Source organism: Tachypleus tridentatus, chromosome 8 (assembly GCF_004210375.1).
Source record: "Tachypleus tridentatus isolate NWPU-2018 chromosome 8, ASM421037v1, whole genome shotgun sequence".
Classification (NCBI taxonomy): Eukaryota; Metazoa; Arthropoda; class Merostomata; order Xiphosura; family Limulidae; genus Tachypleus; species Tachypleus tridentatus.
The window spans coordinates 103,855,026-103,880,377 of NC_134832.1; the positions used below are offsets into that span (position 1 = coordinate 103,855,026).

The 25,352-nt window shown below is 30.6% G+C and overlaps 1 protein-coding gene across 27 annotated transcripts in view; it reads left to right on the plus strand.

Annotated features, from left to right (window-relative positions):
- Window positions 1-7,075: 7,075 nt before the first annotated feature.
- The window catches only part of LOC143223107 (uncharacterized), a 59,097-nt gene continuing 40,820 nt past the window's right edge, over window positions 7,076-25,352 (plus strand). For 5 of the 27 annotated variants that reach the window (XM_076450560.1, XM_076450568.1, XM_076450561.1 and 2 more), the window contains exons 1-3: window positions 7,105-7,679; window positions 10,638-10,825; window positions 21,772-21,914. The gene's annotated coding sequence lies outside the window, so the exon portion shown is untranslated. Of the gene's footprint in view, window positions 7,680-7,742; window positions 7,957-10,637; window positions 10,826-21,771; window positions 21,915-23,511; window positions 23,831-25,352 lie in introns of those variants that run through there. The other 22 variants (XM_076450576.1, XM_076450577.1, XM_076450574.1 and 19 more) reach the window with 16 other exon arrangements.

Here is a 25,352-nt window from a genome sequence, read left to right on the forward strand (position 1 = left end):
TATATGTAGTTATAAGAGTGATTATTCGCCGACATTGCTAGAGATTGCGCAATCCTATTGTCAATTATTCTAGGAAATGACGCTACTCTATAGCAATCGGTCTGTGATAAAACCTAGAGACAACATTTAAATGAACTCCAACGGAACAAACTTCTAATGATGCGTTTGGTTTACGAAAGAAACAAGACGTTTTATTTATGCAATATAAGATATATAAGTCAATGTGGTATTCACTTTACATTAGATGAAGACGTCAAATTCAAACTTGTATTTCAAAAAGCAGACGATTTGTCAACTAGGATATCGTTTCATTCTCAGGCATATGTGATTGGTTTAATGTAGTAGACATGTTTAAAAATATTGTGCATATACACGAATAAATGTACGACCTTGATCTTTGACGCACAAAGTACTCTATTTTTAGGTCCTCTTATCTATTCTATGCTGAAAGCATCTAAAACGACTACTAAAATGAATGTGGAAAAATCACAAGCAAGCCTTTCTGATAGTCAGGAAAAACGTCGAAATTGTGACGAATTAAAACCTTGTACTAGTGTACATGGTTCGTAAAGTTGACTAGTAAATACGTTTACGTGTGTCATACAATTTGGTGTAAACAGTTGTGTACGTGTGTATTTGTATAAAATGAAAACATGATTTAATTCCAAATTACTCATTACATTTCTTCACAAACATGCATAACACACACGCACACATGTATCCGATTAAAAGACTGCATTCACTAGATTTGATTAGAGTGCGTCATAATTGTGACTAAGCATTATCGACATGTATGACAGCGTAATAAAAAATGTTTGATATTTCTCGTTGTTTGGTTTATTTTGAATTTCGCGCAAAGCGACACGAGGGTTATCTGCGCTAGCCATCCCTAATTTAGCAGTGTAAGACTAGAGTGAAGGTAACTAGTTATCACCACTCACCGCCAACTCTTGGGATACTCTTTTATCAAAGAATAGTGGAATTAACCGTAACATTATAACATCTCCACGGCTGAAAGAGCGAGCATGTTTAGTGCGACTGGGATTCGAACCCGCGACCTTCAGATTATGAGTCGAGTGCCTTAACCACCTGGCCATGCCGGGACGATATTTCTCATACCAAACACTTTATAGTGTACATATAGATGTATATAATCATTTCGGTTTTATAATGACACCAAATCAGAAAAGAAAAGCTATCAACCTATCAAAGAGATGACAGTGTTAGAACAGCGAAATCACACCCGGTGCTCACAGTTTGCACCTTGAAAATACTTTCCTATAAACTCAGTTAAACAAAAAAGCTTTTAAAAACATCCGTAGGTGTGCTACAAAGTTCTTCAATTCCAAACTGTAAATCAAAAAAGTTACAAGTATCATATAGGTGTACTTAATTTCTAACAAATTGCTGATCTTACTTGGGAACTTATAATTAAACATTAAAAACACATCTTCCTACAAACGTATTTTATAAGTCGGTTTATAATTAGCGTATTATTGACTTCGACAGTTATGGAATAGCTTTATTATGTTTTGTGTATAGGTAGTGTAACACATGGAATAGCTTTATTATGCTTTGTGTATAGATAGTGTAACACATTGAATAGCTTTATTATGCTTTGTGTGTAGGTAGTGTAACACATTGAATAGCTTTATTATGCTTTGTGTGTAGGTAGTGTAACACATGGAATAGCTTTATTATGCTTTGTGTATAGGTAGTGTAACACATGGAATAGCATTATTATGCTTTGTGTATAGGTAGTGTAACACATGGAATAGCTTTATTATGCTTTGTGTATAGGTAGTGTAACACATGGAATAGCTTTATTATGCTTTGTGTATAGGTAGTGTAACACATTGAATAGCTTTATTATGCTTTATGTATAGGTAGTGTAACACTTTTCAAGGAAGAATCAAACTAACATATCGCGACTGGGAATTTTCATTCCGCTGATTCATTCATGCAGTTCCACTGTCAAGTAAAAGAAGCTCGTTAAGTTAGGAAACTGTGTCGATGATGACGTAAATAATACAGACGTATTTGTGATATGCTCAAAGAAAGAGAGAAAAATATTTCCATGTTTCACGACTCAAAAGTACGAAAAACAAAACAAATCACACATTTCTTTATATTATATTATATTATATTATATTATATTATATTATATTATATTATATTATATTATATTATTATATATTATATTATATTATATTAATAACATTATAACATTATATATATTATATTATATTATATTATATTATATTATATTTATATTATATTATATTATATTATATTATATTATATTATATTATATTATATTATATTATATTATATTATATTATATTATATTATATTATATTATATTATATTATATTATATTATATTATATTATATTATATTATATTATATTATATTATATTATATTATATTATTATATTATATTATATTATATTATATTATATTATATTATATATATATATTATATTATATTATATTATATTATATTATATTATATATATATTATATTATATATATATATTATATTATATTATATTATATTATATTATATTATATTTAATTATGTCTCATCTAGTTAGTGGAAATAGTATGTTGATAATTCCGAGAAACCTTATTAATTTGTTTCATCAACTAGGGAGGAAGAATGTGGTATTGGAGCGGCCCAGTTATTTAGTTATTAGACTGACTCTAACCTCTTAATGGGAGAGGTGGTGTTCATGCAGACCTAAACATCAGTTTAGGTGGACGAGTACAAAAATCTTGAAAACAAGAAGGTTATGTGTACATCTTCTGTCTTTTTGTTTGTTTGTTGTTGTTTAAAATAGCCCAGTGTGTCAACCCTCGGCTACAACTACCGGACTGGCCCAGAAACAGCATCGACCGCTGTTACGGCCAGTCTATCCCTGTCAAGACCGTAATGAAACAGCAAAAAAGTGATTTTACTATTGTAATGATGCTGAAACAATAATCTTAAGAAATCTGCTGTATACTGATTGGAAATTCACCGATCAGTTCCGAAATTATATGTACATAAACTTAATAGAATTTTGCCACCATAGACAGAGTTAATTGACTTTTTTTTTTTTTAACGTCACTGACTGTGTCCTAAACAGAATTGAATTTATTCAGTAACTAAAAGTAACGTATTTGATTTGGGAAGAAATTCAAACTAAACTTTTTCTGCCCTTACGTTAGATTATCATGTGTTTAATAAAAACAAACCGATCACAATAACAAATATAGTCGAAATTGAAACCACTTACCTCAGGTTTAATGTTATCTTATTATTTCTTTTTTATCTATTCTGATGTTTTTCATCGATCTTTTAATAAAAATTGATTTCAGCAAATAAACAAATATAAAGTGTTCTGGTCTAATATCAAAAGATTAAATATTTAATCAACTGACTCAAATACCTCTAGTCCTAAGGTGAGTGTTAACTATACTGTAGGAATCGAATGAGAACACACACGTCCTAGTTGGATAATCAGCTCTACAATGGAAACAGCATAGGATAAACCAGTTTAAACATTTTCTTTTATAGCCATTATAACAGCTTGTGCTAAACTAAAACTTACTGGTACGACTTTCAAATTATAGAAGACTGGTAAATGCGAGACAAAAATGAGACTGTAAGTTTCAAGGCTTTGCACGTGCAGTCACGGAAACAAAATTCCTAATTTCATATTATACCTATGTTGTAGCAGTAGTTTTCTTTGGATATGAACTGTCTATCTGGACAGAGTTGATAAGAGAACCACAGAACGTTACAAAATATCTATCGTTACCAATCCTTCAACAACGACCTTTACTCTGCCTGTTGTTGCTATCAGTTGTTCCATGCCTCTCCCCTCTTCCCCTTCCCCACGTCTGACAGCTGAGTAAATCGAACTAAGACGTGCCACGTGATAGTTTTCTCTAGAGCGTACTAAGTAAGGGGTGGGGCTGGAAATAGGGGAAGAACTCGGAGGCTCTCTGAACTATGTCCAAACGTAGTTAGGTTTTTCGATACTGCGTGTTAAAAGTGAATGTAACTATATATTATAATTAGTTTGGAAACCAAATGAAATACATTTCTGAACTATACAGAAACATAAATTAGAACCACCTGGTAATAAAAGGTCGGAATGAAACACGATGGCCTAGTTCTTAACCCATGACGCTCTCAGGTTGTTACAAACCTATAGAACAGCCCGTACTTTTCTTTATAAAACGAAAACATTAGTTTAAGAGTGGTGACAATACCACACTTCGTTGGAAAAAATATATCTGAAATGGCAAACAGTGGATACATTTTTAATAAACAACTGCATCTTTAATTCTAAGTTTTAGGAATAATACAATATTTTTTTTCTGTTGATATTGAACTCCACTTAATGGTGTTTGAACGTTCAAACAATGTATGTAATTTTTAGATAAACACATATGCATGCGTATTATTGTTATTCATATTTGTTTAATGCATTATGTATTTACTTAAGCATACGTAAAATATGTAAACATATATATATATATATATATATATATATGTTTCTACAATAAACTTTATGAAACCCACAGACGCATAGATAATACTTGATATGGTACAATACCAGTGGAACTAGACGTACTTCTAAGTTAAAAGTCGTTATGTGTGTAGATAAATTACACCTATATTAAAGGGTTTTTTATGAGACAAGCACTGATACATTAAATTTGGTTATTCTATTAAGTGACGTTTTTTATAAATGAATATTTATAGATAGCTTCAAGATAAAGGTGCATGCGTTTGAGCAGTTATCAAGAGGTTTCATGATCCATCAAGAGAGTAACGTTTCATTTTTGTAAGCAGGACATTAAAATATATGTAATAATTGAAATTTAAACACGTGATAAATAATAGTTCAATTTCAAATGAACGATCGATCAGTCAGATAAATAAGACAGTCGTAAATATTAAAGATAGATACACAGATTGATTGACAACAGAATAAATGACTCAAAAAAAAGAAGGAAAAAGAGAGAGCGAAAGAAAAGATCGGACAAAACACAAAAAGTGAATAATACAGGTCTGCAAATCAATTGCATAAGCTTGCAAATTTAAATTTTACAAAAGTTGTTTTAGTTTTAATAATCTGTTTAGCACTCGACTCATAATCCGAGGGTCGCGGGTTTGAATCCCTGTCACACCAAATATGCTCGCCTTTTCAGCCATGAGGGTGTTATAAAATTACGTTCAATCCCACTATTCATTGGTAAAAGAGTAACCCGAGAGTTGGCGGTGGGTGGTGATGACTAGCTGCCTTCCCTCTAGTCTTACACTGCTAAATTAGGGACGGCTAGCACAGATAGCCCTCGTGTAGCTTTGTGTGAAATTCAAAACAAACCAAACTAATAACCTATTTTACATAATTCAGCAACGTAGATTTCGAAAATAATATTCATTTCTTTCTATCACGTAAGGGGTTTTTAAAAAATAGGAAGAAGAAGAAAAAACACTTACTTAGATCGAATTATTATTTTGTTTACCACAATGAACATTTATTGTTATTATCTCTGTTATGTTTGGGTTCCAGAGTATAAGATAAGACACTCGTGTCGCTATTCTTATAGAGAAGTCTATGAACAGCGGTTGTCAACATTTCAAGCATAACAAAATGTGATTCGATTTTAATGAAAATAATTCAGTTACTTAGAAGTACACATGATGTTTTGTGAAAAATCTGTACGAGATGGAGAAAAATGGAAATCATTTTCGAATTCAGCGTCAGGAATTACAGTACAATATGTAAAAATTTCATGATAATAAAACCATCGCAGACTTACGTAGCTAAAAGATAGTGATATAATGACAATATAGAATACATGAGAGAGGGACATATTATTAGACATAGAAACCATTGAATAAACGAAAAAAAGGATGGACGTGTTAGAAATATATAAACCAAGTGTCTCAAAAATGAGAAGTTCGTCAGACATACAATCAAAGAATTAGAAGGACAAAAAAAGAACTTCTGAATGTACGGTAAGGGAATACAGAAAAAAAGGAAATAATAAAGTACGTGATAAATATACGAGACTTTAGGTAGATAATAATGTGAGGTTTGTTTCATCAATATTGTAAATTCTGCCAATTAGGCGGCACTGTGAGTGTTAGATTTATTTGTGCATATCAATAGACTCTGTATCAACTCAATCATGTTTGAAGAATATCTTCTGTAGACGGCATTAAAAACTTATTTATTGAAATACCTTGTGTGATCATTAACTTTTTGGCAATCTTTTACTTTGCTAACAAAATAATCTATACCTTGACTTGATTTTGATAACAATTGTGCAAGATTTTTGTGTACCTAGTCCTAGTGGAAGGTGCTTTTTACTTCTATGCCACAGAACTAATGAAGCGATGGTAAACCCTAGTTTTCAGTGATACGTTATATTTTTGTTCGTGATGTAAAGGTTTGCTCGTATTGTTAATGTTATCATTCTCACCAAACACTGGTGAGAACAATATGGTTTTACCTCCTTTTTATTAATGCCCACTTCTTAGCGTAAAAGCAGTGTTACAAATAATGTATTTAAAGCTTCCTGTATTATTATTACTTTGCCAAAGTTAAATTAATATAATAAAAAAAACTATTATTACTAGCATTAGGTAATGCCTAGTCAAAATTTTTGATTACCAGAAAGAAATACAATCATAAAAGCCTGTTCCACTTTATTAGCTTGCTATTTTATTACAAAATTAATTTTATGTCAGAATTGCCAAATAATTAATAATCAAATTGATCCAACAATTTCATAAATCATAAAATGTAATTTTTCTTTTCCGATACTTACGTGAGCTATTTCTAATGAATCAAATTATTATCAGAAAATATGTTTAAAATATTTTTCATACGAACTTCAAGGCAGAGAAGAAAAAGTTAGTCATACTTCATAGGCACACTAAGTTTCGTTTTTGTATTTCCAGAAAAAGAGAGGCAGAACGAAGCTTTGATAACTGTCCCCTTTAAGAGTAGGTTTTCCTGTAATACTTCTCGGAACAAAGGAATACGTGTGGGGCTCTTATAGCATATTTCGTGCGTTACGAGTGAAATATTGATCAAAACGAGCTAGTTCAATAAGTGAAAATATATATGTTTAAGTGTATTATAAAACATACTTTAAAAAAACAACTTGAGTAATATATTCTTTAAAAAGTATAGACGTTTTACTCGATTTTTGAATGATTGTATATAATGGCTAAAGTCTCTAATAGTTGCTTTTACTTCAATAGATGGCGTAGAAACAAAATAAGTTTAACTTAATCATTCTTTCAAAGACAACTGCGTAAATACAACGGGTATAAAAGCCATGCTCATAAAATATTTGATAAATAAATCTCGTGACGAATATACGTTAGGATAAGAATAACCCTAATTATTATACTTTTTTAAAAATTTGCCACGTCCCTCTTGGCATTTCACGTTGATCACCGGTCCCTACCCCAAACAGCTGCAAGTGGTATCACCCGCGTCAGGACGAGACGCTTCTGGTTTGAGTGTGTAAGCAACAAGTATAGGATGGTGAAATTAAAGAACTATTTCTACTAGTTCCTGATTTTTTGAAAGTGTAAAACGTACACTCGAAGTTCATAATTTTTTCAATTTGAAGAATATAAAAGAAAGCATTCAAAAGTCGTAAGTACAAAACATATCTATTTAGATTATATTAGGCAGGAAAAGTTCATTTCATTTCACAGACCTGTTTCATTTCTTAGACCAGTTGGTTATAATGTGGGCGAGGACTAAGGCTTAAGCTCCTATGCTCCACTAGGCCTATCCCGTTCAAATGTTAGGCCTAATAACATTATAATAGTTGGCAAACATGGAATTCGCTGTATTGTTGGAATGCCGAACTGTCGAAGGGTTTTAAACACGTCTGTTGTACTAGGTCTGTTAGAATGCGCAGTTGAAAGTAAAATTCGTTCAGTTTTTTATATTATTTTAATGTTTAAGTTTGCTAAATTAAATTTATATATGTAATGTATGTTTTTATTTATTTAAGTTAAACATGTTAAGAAATCAGTGTTTTTATATTTACAGTTTTCAAACTCGGGCATTATTTACTACTAGTTGTATTCATTTTAGAATCAAATTAGTCATATCACACCACAGTGTTCATTGTTTGTAAATTTTGTTTGAAAATATTTATATAAATCATTTATTAAAGTTTACTTGATTTAAGATAAATTTAAAAGCTTGTATGAAGTGTTAAGGTTATAAGATCAAAAAAACAATTTATATCAAGAATTGAAAATAGCTCATTGTAGCAGAATATTTTCTGATTAAATGCTTCATTGGTTTTAAAATTTGCAAAGTTTCCAGAGCAAACATTTTTTACCTAGTTAGATTATATGCTCTCAAGTTCCACTAAATTGAAGAAACAATCATAATCTTTAAAAGTAAGAATTTGAGGAAAAGATTTAATTAACTTTAGTCAAAGCTCATTATTGGGTTAATATATTTTTGATCTAAGGAAAGGGAAGAAGATTGTTTGCAACATCTTGGTAAATTACAGTGCAGTGTAATTAAATTTTGTGTACTGCTTATTGACTAATTCAAGAACTTCAAAATTTATATAGTTGCAATTTCTTGGCAGTATATATTTTTTAACTGTGTTTATGTTGAGCATCTGAAAATACGAATACAAAGAATTAATCTGGCATTCAGTTCAAGATAGAATTCTGGTGAGGAAAAGAGTAGAACAGTGAAGTTACAAACTTGCATTAAAATTTTTTTACTGTTATAATCTTTATTACAGTTAATATCTTAAATGTGTATGACTTTTTTTTTTTTTACTGTATATAATGGCTAAAGTCTCTTTTTTATTTGTTCATTTCTTTGTTGTAAGGAACTTCAATTCAATAGTTGAGAATAGTGTAGGGAGCAGAAATTTAGTTTGCAGTATTACCATACATTATTTTTTGTTTTGAATTTATGTTTTTATATATGAAAATTTCTTTAGTGCCTTTTATTGTTAATTTTGCACGTGGAAAGTGGATATGATTTTTCTGTGGTTTATGAAGTTAAAATCAACATTACATTAAGATTAATATATTTATCTTGATTATATTTCATTATTTTTTGTGATTTTAAATTAGTACAACATTTTAATTTTGTTTCCTTGTGTTATAATGTTATTCACTTACTATGAAATGTGCATTTTAATAAGTAAAATTTTATAATTTCATGTTGTCTTTATGAATTAATGAAGCTACTAATAATGTACATAACCTATTTAATTTATGCTATTAAAGTATTTTGTTAATACTCAGTGTTCAACAAAATTATTATTGTACTGATGTGAAGTCTCAATATGATTCAAATATCATATGGTTTTGCTTTACTCAGTACATTTATTTGCTGGTTGAATAACTTGAGAATTTTAGGACTAATTTGCTTTTACAGATATTTTTGATTTTCGTGTTTTATCTGAACATGTGAAATTTGGTTGGAATTCAGTACGTAATCGATAATTTTCTGTATAAGAAACTTGTCTACTACATATTTCTTAATTGTTTTTTAATAATATTAATAGTTGGGTTGTGTTTTAGTGACTTCCTGATTCCTAGTGTTTCATAGGCACATGAATCATCTATGTTTTGACTGGTGATAAACTACTGGAATGCCTACTGACATTTCATTGTGCTTAGCATGGTGTACTGTGTATTTGGCAGTTGTGATTGAGAACATTTAAACAGATTCATTATGGCAGTGATCTGAAAATAGCTAGATATAATAAACAAAAAAAATGTGCTCTTTATTTTTGGTCAAATCAGATTTTAAGTTTCTCTGGCTTCAGAAAAAATTTTTTTTTGTTAACATTTATTGACAACAAGGACCTGTTGGTCTGTCAAAGCTGTCTCTTCCATAAAAACTAAACATCAAAAAAAAAAAAAACTTAAAAGATAATAATTATAATTGAAATATTTATTACTTTTTTTCATTTGAACTCCTCTAAATTTTTTGCATGTGCCATATACGAATACAACCCATTCTGAGGTTGACCACCTGGTCAGAAAATGTCTTAGTTAGTAATGGCACTTGTCAGGACTGCCAAAATGTATTTTTGTTTCTCATTATTATTGTGTTATCATGTAAAGGATTTTCATTCCTCTCTTTTATGTTTAAATTGTGTACATGAATTCTTCAGTTCATATTGTAATTTCAAACATTTGTAAAATATTCCATGTAATTGCCTTACATTATGAAAATATCTTTAAGTGAGAATCATTTTTAGTTTTCCTTTTGTTGTTTTTGCTGTTCATAGAATTGATTGATTGATTGTTCATTGATTTAATGAATATTTAAATATTAGATTCTTTTATAATACTATAACAAATGTGTTAGATTAATTATTCAATAATGTATAGTTACTTTCCCATTTTTTATAGTTTTTTTTAATCATATTTAAATATTTGGCTGTTTGCAGTGAGGAATGACATGACCAAGTGGTTAACAGAGTGAGGGACTCTCATTAATTAAGTTTACTAATAAAGTTATTTGTATAGTAGAGACATAAGATACAGGACATTATAGAGCATCTTGATAGTTTAGTTACTTGTACCAAGGAACATTGTCCTTTTGTACTTCTAGGAGAAAACAGCATTGAAAATTATAAGTCGTAAAAGCTGCTTAAAAAGGACAACAACTTCAGAAGTTTAGAGACAGAAATATACGTGGCCTTTTTTGGGAGTATTCCCTTGGACTGGATGCCAAAATGAATTACTTAGTATGATTCAAGGCTTAAATGAAAATTATCAAGGACATGCTTAGTACAACAGGTGAACTGTATGAATGTGTGGGATGATATTTTGGATGAGAGAGAATTTTATGGCAAAAGTTTGCACAAGCAGATGTTTGAACAACACTCTTTAAGATAGTTTAAATGAAACTAGCATAGTTTCCTATAACTATAACCATTTCCTATGGTTATAGGAGGTTTAATATAAGCAATGGGGTAAATAGTAGTTATAAAGTTAGTTGCCAGATTTAAAATGGAAGATTCAAGTACAAGTTTAATTGCTATTGTTCTAATGTTTGAAATACTGAGAATAAAATTTATGAGTTCATAGCACTAATTGAAGTGGAAGAGTGTTATATAATGGTGAGAAAAATAATTTCAAAACACCAGATTGTAAATTATATAATGGTGAGGGATGAACTACAACCTGCTACAATTAAAGACAAAAAAAAAAAGATAGTGAAGAGGTGGAATCTATGTGGGTTAGAATTGGAGGTTTCAAGGACAGAAAGTTTAGATTTTAAGTCAGTTAATGAGAGAGAAAAGGTCTGTAAGAAGTTGTAAATTAAATATGGGTTGTTACTTGTGAGAATACTTACAAAATAATGTGAAATGAATTCTGAATGCATCATTTTATGGGACTGTACGGAGTCAAGTAGAAATGGGTAGAGAGAACTCTTGAAGTGAGTGATTTGGGATGGGTTTTTGTTTTGTTTTCCAGTGGACAGAAAAACCAACCCATATGGATGCCATTTTGCATTTGCCATTACTGCAAATATGGTTATAAAAATTGAAGTGGGAGGTCTTTTATGGAGAGAAAACACTGTATAATTAGGTTTAATGAGTTGTTTCATCTTGATATAAGAACAAAAATTCTAGTTCATAATTTTCAGAAAGCCTGTTTTAGGACTGACTTGTATAAGTCAAGTGTTGGTCTGTTACTGCTCAGTTTCTCAGAAATTTCTTAGTTACACAACTCTACTTCCACTTTTTGTTGTATGATACTTCCTCTTTTGATTGCCCATTTCCACTTTAGTTGAATTTGGCCATTAATATAAATGTAAATAGCTCCTAAAGTTCAGCACCTTTTCTGCTATATAAAAGCCTGTCAAAGAAGGAGTTCCAAGGACCAAATCAGGCATGGTATTAAATGTGTGACACAACATTATTATAACATAAAGTTAGATAGGATTTTAATAAGAAACCTGGAAAGACATGGCAGTTCATTTGTACCCTATAAATGCTTGTGAAAACTAAGTCAGAAGTTAGCACAAATCTATGCTTGGGAATTATTAAGAAACATCTGTTGGTAAAACAAAGTGAAGATGCCAGTTATCTGTTGAGAAGAGGATGGACTTTTCTAAGAACGAGCGTTTTAATAATTATCATTTTCAGGGTTACTCTTTATTATCCCCTTTGAAAATAGGATTAATATCAGAAACTCATTATGTTGTAATATGTGATATTTGGTCTTTGCTCACTTTTAAAGCCATGGAGAAGACCTGTCTGTCTCTAATGCTTTATCTACTTTTTGATTTCTGAATATTTCTACTTACCACCAATGGTTTAATATCTACATGATTTGGGTCAATTCCATTGTTTCATATAGAATGGTTGGGATAAGAAATATTGTTAATATATTTAATTGTAATAACAGAATAAAAGGACACAACTTTTAAGTTTTAGAAATGATAGTCTTCACTCCATTTAAAATATATTTTTAAAGGGTAGCTTAAGAATGTCTCTGTATCTGATGTTTTATATCAAAAACATATCAATAGTACTATAATCTTTATTTTCAAGTATCTGTGTGCATGTGTTATGTGTAATGAAAATTAATCTTAGCAAGATCCCTACAGCATCGTTTCAATTGAAAAGTGCTATGTGATAAGGCTATTGTATACAAAGGAAATCACTTTTCTGTACACTTTCCATAATCCATCTACTATACAAAGACAACCATTTCCCAATGACTGTTTGAACAGTCTAATTGTTAGAACTAGACAATTTGTGGAGTTTATTAATTAATTAAATTAAACTAATCATTATTTTTGCATGAGACTAATCTTCCTCATTTAAACTTGGATACTTTCAAAGGCATTTTTTGAACTATCATTTATTTAATGTGACAGACATCTTTAGGTAAAACAGTTTAGGATTAAAGCTATTTTTTAATCCTAGACTGCAGTACATGTAAATGTATTATGTACATGACATAGAATGAAGCCTCAAAACATTAATACCTTAATACCATTCCACAACTTCCCCTCTATTGATTTTTTGAAATCTACTAAAAATTATAGAATTATTGTTTATGGAAATAAACATTACTTTTTGGCATTGGTTGTGAATGAGAAAAATACTAAACATAACAGGGACTAGTAAAATATAAAGTTCAGCTCAACATAAATTACATATAATTTGGTCTGGGGATTAAGTATGGGATTTTATATGAATATAGCTGTAGAGGTGGTGAAGCACAGAATAAATCTGTTTGTAGGTGATCAAGCCTAGATAGTGTTGATCAAACATATGGGTACTTATAGGTGCAATTTCACTGTGCAAAAGAACTAACTTAACAGCATGTGTCATTTCACCTGAAATAGAGGAAAAGAAGATCATCATGGATAGAAAAAAAAAGATCCACAAATTATTATTTTGAATAAGCAAAGTGATTTTTAGTTGCATCACCATCCTAATTGCATGGTTATTTATCATTATGAATGGTGTGTTCTAATTGCAGCCTATTCATATGTGATTAGACTTTTGGTTTTCATTTTTCATTGCTTCTTATCTAACTGGAACTAGGTGTAATTAAACAGGGGTCCTATTCATGTAAGTATTTCTAAAGACTTAACAGTGTTAAACATTCCAAGAAAATACAAGTGAAAACAAAGGAAAATATGTTGTAATATGTCAACAGTGTTATATTTACCACATCCAGAACCAGGAAAGCCTTTTGTCCAATACCATGGTTCATCAAGCCATCTGGGATATGATAAACATAACTGTAGTCTCAGAAACATATATATTTGTCAACAAATTTCATAATTAACTGTTATGGTGTGAACTAGATTTATTTCATATGGAGTTGTGTTTTTGCCAATTTCTCTGTCTAATGCTAACCAGCTTTTAACAATTTGGTTTTGTAATCAGTAAAACACCTTTCTGGGCACATTCACCCTCTTAATTGAGTGCAACACAGGAAAACCTTGTCAGTTGTCATTTCTCAGCTGCTGAAGTAGTGGATGATGAAGAATCTGCACCAAATGAGACCTAACTGCTGGGATCAAAACAAGGTGTTTCTCTGTCTAATGCTAACCAGCTTTTAACAATTTGGTTTTGTAATCAGTAAAATACCTTTCTGGGCACATTCACCCTCTTAATTGAGTGCAACACAGGAAAACCTTGTCAGTTGTCATTTCTCAGCTGCTGAAGTAGTGGATGATGAAGAATCTGCACCAAATGAGACCTAACTGCTGGGATCAAAACAAGGTGCTTCTTTATGGTGAGAAGTAGGGCTGAAGTGACACTTGCGTGTGATGTGGGTCACCTCACATGTAAAACTGTCATACATCACCATCTTTAGGTGGAACAGTGTATGTATGTATGTGTATATATATATATTGTGAGTTGTAAGCAACATTGTTCCACCTAAAGACAAAGCCTGTTCAGTAGTCAAAGGGATCACATACTTTTAAGTTAATTCCACATAATACTGGAAAGAAATAAAAACATCTCACTCCCACAGCTTATGAATAGCCCATAGCAACTAATTTTTTGAGTGAAGGTGTATTTACTATTATGCTCTCTTCTTATAGCTGGCATGTTACCCATAGAAATTGATTGTAGAGTTGAGATGACCATTCTATATACATCAGTGATGTATCACTCTCATACCCTATTCCCACAGCAGGCAAGGGAGCCTGTAGTTACTGATGGCTGAGTAGTGGTGTTTATATATAAACATAAATGCACACAGTATCCTCCTTCCACAGCTAGCATGGGGTCTGTAGTGTCTGACAGTTGAATAGATGAGCATGCATACTCATCACTTACACTGCTTTGAACTCATCAGTTTTATTTCTTCTACTCCTAGCATTACAGTAGTAACAATTAATCATAGATTTGAAATTTTGTTTGTTTTGTGCCTGTTGTACATGTTTTCCTATCAGTTATATTTCCTATGTTATTAATATCATAGCTCTCACCTTTGTCTAGTCCTAGTTTTAAATCTACCATTATAGCAGAATTAGTAGCCCTTGCTACCCTCTGCCTTGTTTAAGTGTAAGCCATCCATTCCAAAAAGATTAATTTTCCCATTAAAATTATCCACAAATTCAACTAGCCTATTTTCTCATCTCTAAATATTGATCAAAGTATGGCATTTAATCCTAGTGATGTTCCTAGTGCCTCATTCCCAGAATTGACTATATTTTTTGTTTTGTTTTTCTAGTAACTAAAACATAAGAATGACAACCTATTGGGTGAGATAAGTTATATTAGGTGAGATAATGAATAATAAGATAAATATGTTTGTGAACAGTTCAGTATGGTAATTTGAATTACATGTTTGCCTGTGGGGTTTTCAGTGGATAATCCTATCTTTATCTTTTTTGTATTGGCACATTCTTCTTCATTGTTTCCCCTTCCAACTTGATTGCTTTATTACTGGGATTTATTGAGAAGGTATGCTGTTATTTCAAAGGTACATTTGCTTCCATCCCATCTGATCTTGGAGATCTTAAGCTTTTTTCTCTTGGCTAAGCTCTCTTTGGTGGAGTACATTATTCTCTGCAGTCACAAGTTGAAGCTGCACAAAAAAATTCTTTCTTGTCTTTCCTTAGATTCTTCTTTTCCAGGAGTCTAATGCTGGTTCTGGACTTTGTTTGAATTTTTTGCACTCATATTAGCAAAGCATCTATTCTTTGAATAGATTGAAATTGATTGAACAATCAGCATAGATGGAATCGACTACACTAGGATGGTGTGTTGCACTCTTATTGGTGGAGGGTTGTCACATGGTAATTTGAATGAAACAGTGCAGTAGTAACACATGGAAACAAGAGTTTAGATGGGAGTCTGGAAACGAGTGGCTAGCAAAAGGTTTCATAGTGGATAGCACTGAAGTTGGAAGCTGTATCTGAATAGACGTGTCTGTCAGAAGTACATTTAAGTATTGAAAAATTTTATCTTTGTGGTGTGTATCTTTTTCTATTTGTGGTAGTATTTTGAATCTAGGATTTAGGGCATTTGCTTCAAGCAAAAAATTGTTAATGCCAGTTTATTCATATCCATTCTTAATATCTTCTAATATGGCATTATTGACATTTTTGACATGTGAAGTATCTGTGTCCTATACTTGCATTAATGACAAAATTTAACATTCCATTGAATAGATAAATGAGATGGTGGAATGCTGTTTGTCACACCAGTGATTATCTATATTAGGTCCAAAACTGCTGTAATATCCTCCATATTATGAACATATTGGTCTGACAAAGTCACAAAATCTTTTGCATGTTTTTTTTTTTTTCATTTTGTTGTCATAAGGTTAATTATTACAATAGTCTGTTGTTCATAGTATTTTTCATCATAACTACTATTCTTATTTGTGACAGCATACAATAATGAAACTCTTACCTGTATGTATGACACTGGAAAAACTTTATTACACAATGTGAAATCCCCAACTTCACAAAATATTTATCATGTGCATGTAGGTTTGCATTAGGGGTCACAATTTTCCTGTTTTGCCTTTATTTTGCATCATGGAGAACTTTATTTTTATCCATTTGAATGTTGCAATTTAAATCTTTGCTAGATGGAAGTGTATATTATTAAGATAGGCCTAAAATACAAAACAAAGTTCTAAAAATGTGATGTAATGTTTTCTTATATAAATATAATATTACTGTCTATTATATGGCCATGTAACTACTTTGGAGGGTTTTGGTGGATCTTCACCCATGTTGGTATGGAGGCTCATTAGAACCATGCGGGGGTTCATACATTTTTCAGTTTTGCATTTTACATTTTGCTTTTTTTGATGCAAGTTTTTTTAACACCAACCCCCCTGTGAATGGATTTTCACCAAATGTGGTATGAATGATCATCGGGTTCAAGACAAGATACATAAAAATTTTAAGTTATGTGTTTTGCTGTTTTTATGGGCAATTTGTTGTTTTTTTCCAATTACATATAATGGAGCAACTTTGTCTTAAGATAACCTTTCGCTAATCATGAATTTACACATCTTCCATCCAAGTGATGGGTACTCCAGCTAGTCTATTAGAAAACAGTATTCAGGAATTTTCAGTAGCTTTTGTTATGATTTGAGCATGTGGATAATAATAGTACTCTTGTGAAAATATGCAATAATGTTATGGACCTTGCCTAATAGTCTATATATCTGGTTTACTTTAAGTCCTGTCTGTATAGTTAAGTTTAATGTATGGGCAAAGCAGCCTACATAACATTACATATAATGTTTAGGGGCAACAAGGGACCTATTGGACCATTTCAACTCTCCCATCCTATAAACTAATTTTAAAAAAAATCTTAATCATCCCTTCTTTCACATAACTATCAAGCTTTCTCTTGAACTCACTTTACTATCTTCACAGCATCTGAAGGCAGTCTATTCCAGAGGCATCTTGTATGTCGTAATCTGTGTTAGCTGAAGATGACTCATAGTTAGTCAAAATTCATATTTGTTTTTATGAGAGAAAATAATTTCAGACATTTTAATCTCTCCTCATATGACAACTTTTCCATATCAGGTATCATTCTAGTTACCCTTCTCTGTACCATTTACAACAATTTAGTGTCCATCCATTGGGAGTTATGGTCATTACTGAAGCTGTACTTAATTCCTTCGGTACATTTGATTTGGTATCAACATAAATGTTTGGTATCAGTGTTTAACTGATAATATTCACATTGATCATCTTTGTAAATTTAAGATTTCAGCAATAGTAACAAATGTCAGACCCTTTAAAATAAAATTTTCATAATTTTTTACAGTTAGCTGAGCTCTGGAAGTGTTCAAGCTAAGAGTCGATTTGAAAGTTGCACATAAATCAGTTTGACTTGCTTTTTGGTTTCTTTCCTTAACATCTTTTAACATTTTGGATACAAAAAAATCCTTCATTTATTCTTCATCTTATGTATTTACTTGCTTCACAGTGTTTCTTGTAAATATGTGTAAGCATGTTTCTCTACTTATGATTCTCACTTGAAAGTGAGATGATGATAAGTGTTCAGAATAGCACAAGAAATCATGGGAAACAAATGTGGATACATTCACATTTAGGTTTTGGACTGCTTTGAACATGTTATTGAAGCTTAAAATGGTGATTTTGTGTGTTTGTGTGTATGTCCATATATATCATATGAAATTGAGTTAATATGCTATTGAATTATAAATCGTACCATAACAAAAAAACAAAACAAAAAACAACTGCTGTGATATACAAAGCATCAGTTAACTGTTTTATCCCAACCATTGAGGTTAGACATCTTGAACAATTTATAAAAACATTCTACCGGACTTTATCATTTGTGGCTTTGTGGTGTTTTTCTCCTAAAATTTTTAAGTAATTGTTCATATTAAAGTCTTATTTAATGGTTAAATAATAATGGTTAATAATAAAATCAATAAATTTTTTATTCTGATGATCTTTTTGACATTTCAAACTACAGTGGAATTATTTTGCTAACAGGAAATTTAATAGATAATCCATATATTCACTTTCCACATCTAAACTGCTATTTTTTATAACAAACATGCATTTTATGTAGACGTGTTATTTAGTAATCTGTAAATCACTTCATGGGTGTCAAGTAGGGTCAGTCAGAATATGAAAAAAGGTAATAATTACTGATCTTGGAACACCACTAACTAGTGGGTATTAGCTTACAACAACTTTTTCTGAGAATGACATTACAGTAGGACTAGACATATAACCTAATATCCAAAGGTCATCAAGACTAATTTATGTTAGTCATGTCAAGTCACAGTGCATTGCAACAAAGACGTGGAAATATAAGCATCATAAAAACACATTATTCGTGTATTCAAGAAAGAAAATTCTGTTGTAATCCTTAACACAACTTGAATAGTACATTGGAATAACAAAGTTTGAACGATGGCTGCAAAGTTTCAGAGGATCTCTTTTAATAAATAAGACAGAGTTGAAAGGCAAAACAGTAAGTACTGACCAAAACATGATTGCTGCAAGTAGCTAGGATGCTATATCAGCTGCTTAATGACTCATAATTGACCCGGCAGAATCAACTGGTTAGTTGTATAATAAGATGCCATATCCATCATGACTGTACAAGGGTGTGTGATGATTTATGACTTCTGACAAGAAAATTGATCCATCAGTCAAGTCAGAAATCTGAATAAAGTACAGATAATGTATTTTTAGGGCTGTAAGTCATTTACAGCTTTAAATGATTAGAAAAACAATACTGTGTGAAGATCTTGATGCAGTATGTTACTTGCTTTGCTGCTGAGAAACTTCACAAGCACACTGTGATTGCATCCTTCATTTAGAAATTGACTTGTACATTTGACCAATACTGTGTATTTTGTATTCTTTATGAAGTCATTGGTTTAAAATATTGATGTTTTATATTGAAGATAATGAAATGCAACTTTGATTAAGCAACTTCTATAGCTACTGAAGATGTTTGAAATAATAAATTGATAAACTTATTGTACTTAGAGCTGTTTTGTGTTTACCAGTTACTTACATACTTTTACTACTTTGCATCATTACATATATTGATAATTCATAATATTAACCTTTATGCTATTGGCTCAGTATAGTATACACAAGTTTGTCCATACATATTAGGTATTTGCACTATAGCTTTTGATACAGCATGTGTATTTTTACAAAATGTGATAGACTATTAGTAAAAATTACAAGTATCATGCATACTAAAAAGATTTTTTAATGAAATATTTTTACTACTAAACATTTGTTTGTGAGAATAGGCTGTTTCATTACTAGTCTAGTAATGCAAATTGATATGTTATTATTAAAAACTATTTTATGTCCCAAACATCTCAAATATTATTTACATAATATCTAAAACCTCCTAAATACATTTCAAATACATTTGTTTTCAGAAAGCTTTTATATTTTATTATTTTCTATACTCTGTTGGGTCTCACTTGACCAACCTTGTAAATATTGTAAAAAATTATGAAATAAATATATATTATGTTTTTTTTCATGCTAGAATGATTACATATTATAACACAATACAATTAGTATAAGCAGCTTAAGTCTCCTAATGCTTTATATTTACACACACACATACATACACGTTTTATTATACTGGCCTTCAAGTCATGCATAGCTAACATATTATAACTAGGATTGATGCAGTGCACATGCACTCATGTTACATATCTAGTAATACAAAACTGATATTTAATCTTTCCTGTCTTGGTTGTATTTTAGTGGACTAGTATTTTGTAATATAGTCATATTTCATATTTAGAAATAAATTATTTAACTTAAAATATAGAACAACAAATCAAGAAGTAAAACAAAGAATTAACTCTGCTCACTATGACCTTTGTACTCTGGACATAGGATGCTAAGGTTTTTAAAAACTTTGCACATAAAGGATATCAAACAAAATTGTTTTTTAGATTTAATATGTACGAGTGAATAACCAAAAAAATCATAAATAACTATACTGATACCATAGAATTCCACTATAATTTGTTATGTTAGTAACTAAGATGTATTTAGATTTTAAAAAGTATGAAACTTTTGAGCAGACTAAAGACAACCTACCACATTGAAATCTTGGATGAAAAGAATATGGTAACCTTTTCAAATATTAAAATGACTGAGAAAACCACTCTAGGAACATTCTAAGCTGTTGTGTTTGGTTATTCGTATGTAATATATTGAAATAAGTGTGTATAAAGAACTGTTTCAAAAAATGGATAGAGGTGAACAGGGCTACTGTGTTTGATTCAGTACACAAGCTATGTCTCAGCAAAATAAAAAGATATGAAGTTCTTATTTTATATTCTAGCTTGATAATGTTAGTAATTTGAGTTCCTGATTTGTAAGAAACTATGCTTAGTATTTTGACATCATTAACATATAATTTTTAAACTGTGCTGCATTCAACATGCCATGTGATTCACTAAAATCCATATTTGGACGTGTTCTTTCAATACTTTTAAATTAAGAAATTAACACATATATAACATTAAACTTTGAATCATAATCTATAATTTGATTTCAGACTTATTTACATGAACTTGTAAGATAGTTCAATAAATTTTGAATGCAAGTCAACAAACAGTGACATAGCCTCTGATCCTGTGACCTGTCATGAAATGGTTAATAGTATCCATTGTATTTAAAATGTCTCAATAATTCAAACAAATTAGTTTGTTACAAATTTGGATCAACAAGGTGTCATTGCATATGTTTGTTAATGTTGTATAGATATTAAAGATAATCATCCCTGACAAATTTCCAATGCTTAACAGAATTAGAGCTGGGCAGGTAGTGGAAGTTGCTAATTGACTAATCATTTGGCTCGTAAGTTGATTATATTCAACTGATCCTTTATGCTGAATAACTTTAAATTAATGGAGAGTATTGATTCATATTGGCAGTGTTTTCACCACTGATTTCATATTGCAGTGATTTTATCATGGCTACGAAGTTCTTAGTTATTCCTGTTGATTATGACTCAGCTGTTCCTGTCTTGATCTCCTTTGTATTTTCTTCTTTGACTAGTGCTTAAACAATAGCCTAACTACAGGTTTGGTGACAATCAGAAATGGTTGTTTGAATGATGAGTTTTGTTACATTATTTTTTTTTTTTTTCTACATGAAATAATAAATTTTTTTACTCATGTTAATTGCCATCCTATATTTTTACTTGCATATAACTTAGTTTTCATATTCTTTTTCATTTGTTTATTTTTTTCAGGTTTGTCTTTGGACAAGATTTCATCCCTTCTCTCAACCTTTCTGAGATGTCTGTTTTGCTTCTCTCTTCTGCTGCTAAATACTTCTGTTATTTGGAAATTCTTTTGTAAAAGAATATTTCTTTCCCCTTAAAAAAATCTTCAGGTACTGATTTTCATTGTGTTATATTTTTCCCTTCAGTGTTTGATAAACTCTAGTTTAAGCAAAATTTTTATCAGCAAAGGCATATATTAAAGTATGGTAGGAATACGTCACACAAACTCATGGTGGGACAGCTCAGTGTGAAATATTATCAAATACTTTTTTTTTCTTGTTTTTGACATATTGCTTTTCATCTTTCTTTGGTTTATTTATTTCTTATGAGTATTTTATATATTATGACTTGGAGTGGGTGGATTACAAATAACTCCAAATTACCTTTTTTTTCTAGATGTTTCATAATAAAAGTTCACTCACCAACTGGCTTTATTGAAAGCTTTTACTCCACTTCTAGATTAAGCTTTTAACTTTTTATTTTGTATCTGACATTCCTGCTCCACTGCAAGATTATATTTCAGTTTCTCATGTGGTTAGTTGTGTTTTGTAGTTTCTAGGATAAGGAGAGTATGACTTGTTTATCAAGAAAATCCATTTCTATTCAAAGGTCCACTATTATATTTGAAATCAACATATTTGGCATAAATGGGAATTTATTTATCTCAAAGCAGATATACACTTATTGTTAGTGATGAGGATTCTGGAGTCAAGTTTGTTTGAGAATTAGGTGTTAACAAAATACATTGTAGGAAGTTACCAAAAAATGACTTTGAATGACAGAAATTTAAAGTATTATCTTACTTGTTCACTGAGATTTTTGCTTAAAAATTTTTATTCCAAAGTGAAATAATTTTATTATTGGATTGCAAGCCTAAATGACAAGCTCAAAAGCTTGGGAGAAAGAAGCAATTATTCACAAATAATAGTTGATTAATTATGTACGAGCATTTTCATACATCTAGCTCTGAGTTTAAGGAGAATTTGAGAAAATTTGCTGGAAGTGAAACATGATGAACTTTAATGACTTGATTATTGAAAAGACCAAATGTTATGTGTAGTAAGGATATAAAATCTATGATGAATGACTTGTACTGAATCTAATTTGACTAAAAGATCTTGGAAGAGATATACATATTGCCACACTCATCAGTGATTTACCTTATGAAAAAGAACTGGGTAATTATTGTATGTGAAACACTGATTTACTAGCTCTTCACATTTACTAGAAAAACATAAATGTCTCGACATGCAAAACATTAAACATCATTACTCTATTTGTAGGATATAAGTATGTTTATAAAATAAGGCTTTAATTGAAGCATTTGTGTCTGAATGCAAGATATTCTATTGGTTTTCTTTAATCAGTTAAACATTAGACATGTTTGATAACTATTATGTCATTAATTAAAAAAGGAATATGGTTTTTATTGCATTTATGTCTTAAAATAGGAAGATCATTTTTAATTAATCTTTATAGGTAGAGAATGTCCTATCATTTAATGTCTTCAGGAGTATGTTGAGTAGTGTTCTAAGCCAAGGATAGTTAAGGAAAAAGCTTCATGTGTTAACTACATGTGAAAAAATTCTTCTAGTGGAATGACTAATCTTTTAATATAACTTTTGGATTAAAGTAAAATGTTTATCAAGACATTTTAACTGTTACATGAAATGGTTTCTCATACATTATTTGAATGACTTTGAATAGAAGAACAAGACTTGTGGATGGTGCATTATTCTAGTGGTTCCAGAATCTTAGTCTGAGGCTCCCTTGGTGAGAATAAAATGTTTGAGGCCTCTCCAACCTGTAGAAATGCCTTAAAATGTGATTTATTAATTCCAAAAAAATAATTACTAATGAACCTTGATGATAACTGTGAGGAACGTTTTGTATTAAATTCTATATTTATAATTTAATGTGATTTTACCTTACCAATTTATATGCACTATAATTAGACAATTTGGAATTTATTATCTTTGTATTAAATTTACAGACTGATGAGCAATGAAATAAACACTTAATTTTATGTACAGTTGTCTTATTCTTATTTTTATTTTAAAATATGAAGCAGTTCTGTGATTTAAGTTTTAAGATTAATAATAAATGATAACAAAAATATGAATTAAACATTTTATTTACAAATTAATATACAGTCTAACTAAAATAAAACATACCAACATCCCCTACCAGATAAAGTTTCATGACTGTCAGGGGATGCTATGACTCCCACTTTGGAAACACACTGCATTAGATGATATGACCAGTGATTCTGAAAATAAAGTGCTTTAATTGACTCCTGTTCCTCTGTTTGTTTAATAAATGTATGCTTGAATTTTTAAGGAATGACTAAAGCATTGTTGTAATTTACTTTTTACCTATTAGGCTTTAGCTTTGTGCAGTAGAAGTATTCTTTAAAAAAAAAGTAGCTTTAGCCTGTGTTGGAGATATTTGAACATATTCTCAACATCTGAGGTAAACTTTCCTCATCTGTCTTTATTGAAGAAAGTAGCTCTTTTTTTTTTCTCTGGGGTCTGAAAGCAAAGTTCTGTGTTGTTATAGCAAGAAATAATTTAAAGAGTCATCTCTTGGAAGCTTCTGCAAGAAGAATGGAATATATTAAAATTTCTGCTCAGTATGTGTCAGAATATTTGTTAAAATTTTCTATATGACTTTGATGGTTTTTAATGTTATTTTATACAACCTTAAATTTCAATTTTTGTGGTTGACTTACATGCTACTAAAAATAGGTTTCTAAGTATTCTTCAGTTACTGGCATCTCTTAATATGATACTTTTACTGTACATTTGCTTTCATGTAATTACCTATTACAGTTTCATTTTTTTGGTCGTATTATTAGCTAACAAGATGTAAACGTTTTATAAATTGCCCTATGCTGCTTGATTGTTTTTAATAGATGCTCTGTTTCTAAGAAGTCTTAATACATATGATAATTTTACATGTTTTAATGTGTTCATTTAGGCCTAGTCATTTTTTTTAAAGGTTGGATTTCTAGAATTTAGTTTTTGCCTAGTGTGTGTGTGTGTAACTGTAATCATTGCAGAGGTGTAGCTCTGCAATTTTAGCTATTTAGTGCTCCAGATAAGCTTTTGGCATAGAGTATTTTAGTCCTTGATGTAATCTGCAATACTGAAAATAAAAACTTAATGTAGAAAATATGCTTGCTTTAGTTTCAATGACTTTTCTTAATCCAGCAACTGATATTTTGCACAGTTTTGCTATGTTTGCTGCATGATTGTTCTTATTTTTGTATTTAATGCCCTCTTAAGGGGTTCTAATGATTAAAGCACTCCAACTTTCAGTCTGAAGATTACTGGTTAGAATTCCCATCACTGAACATGCTTGCCTTTTCAGCAGTGGAGGAATTTTAATGTGATGGTTAATCCCACTATTCATTGGTAAAAGAAAGCCTAAGGATTGGCATGGATGGTGTTGACCAGCTGCCTTCTCTCTAATCTATCACTGCTAAATTAGGGATACCTGGCACAGATAGCCCTTGTGTAACTTTCCATGAAATTCAAAACAAGCCA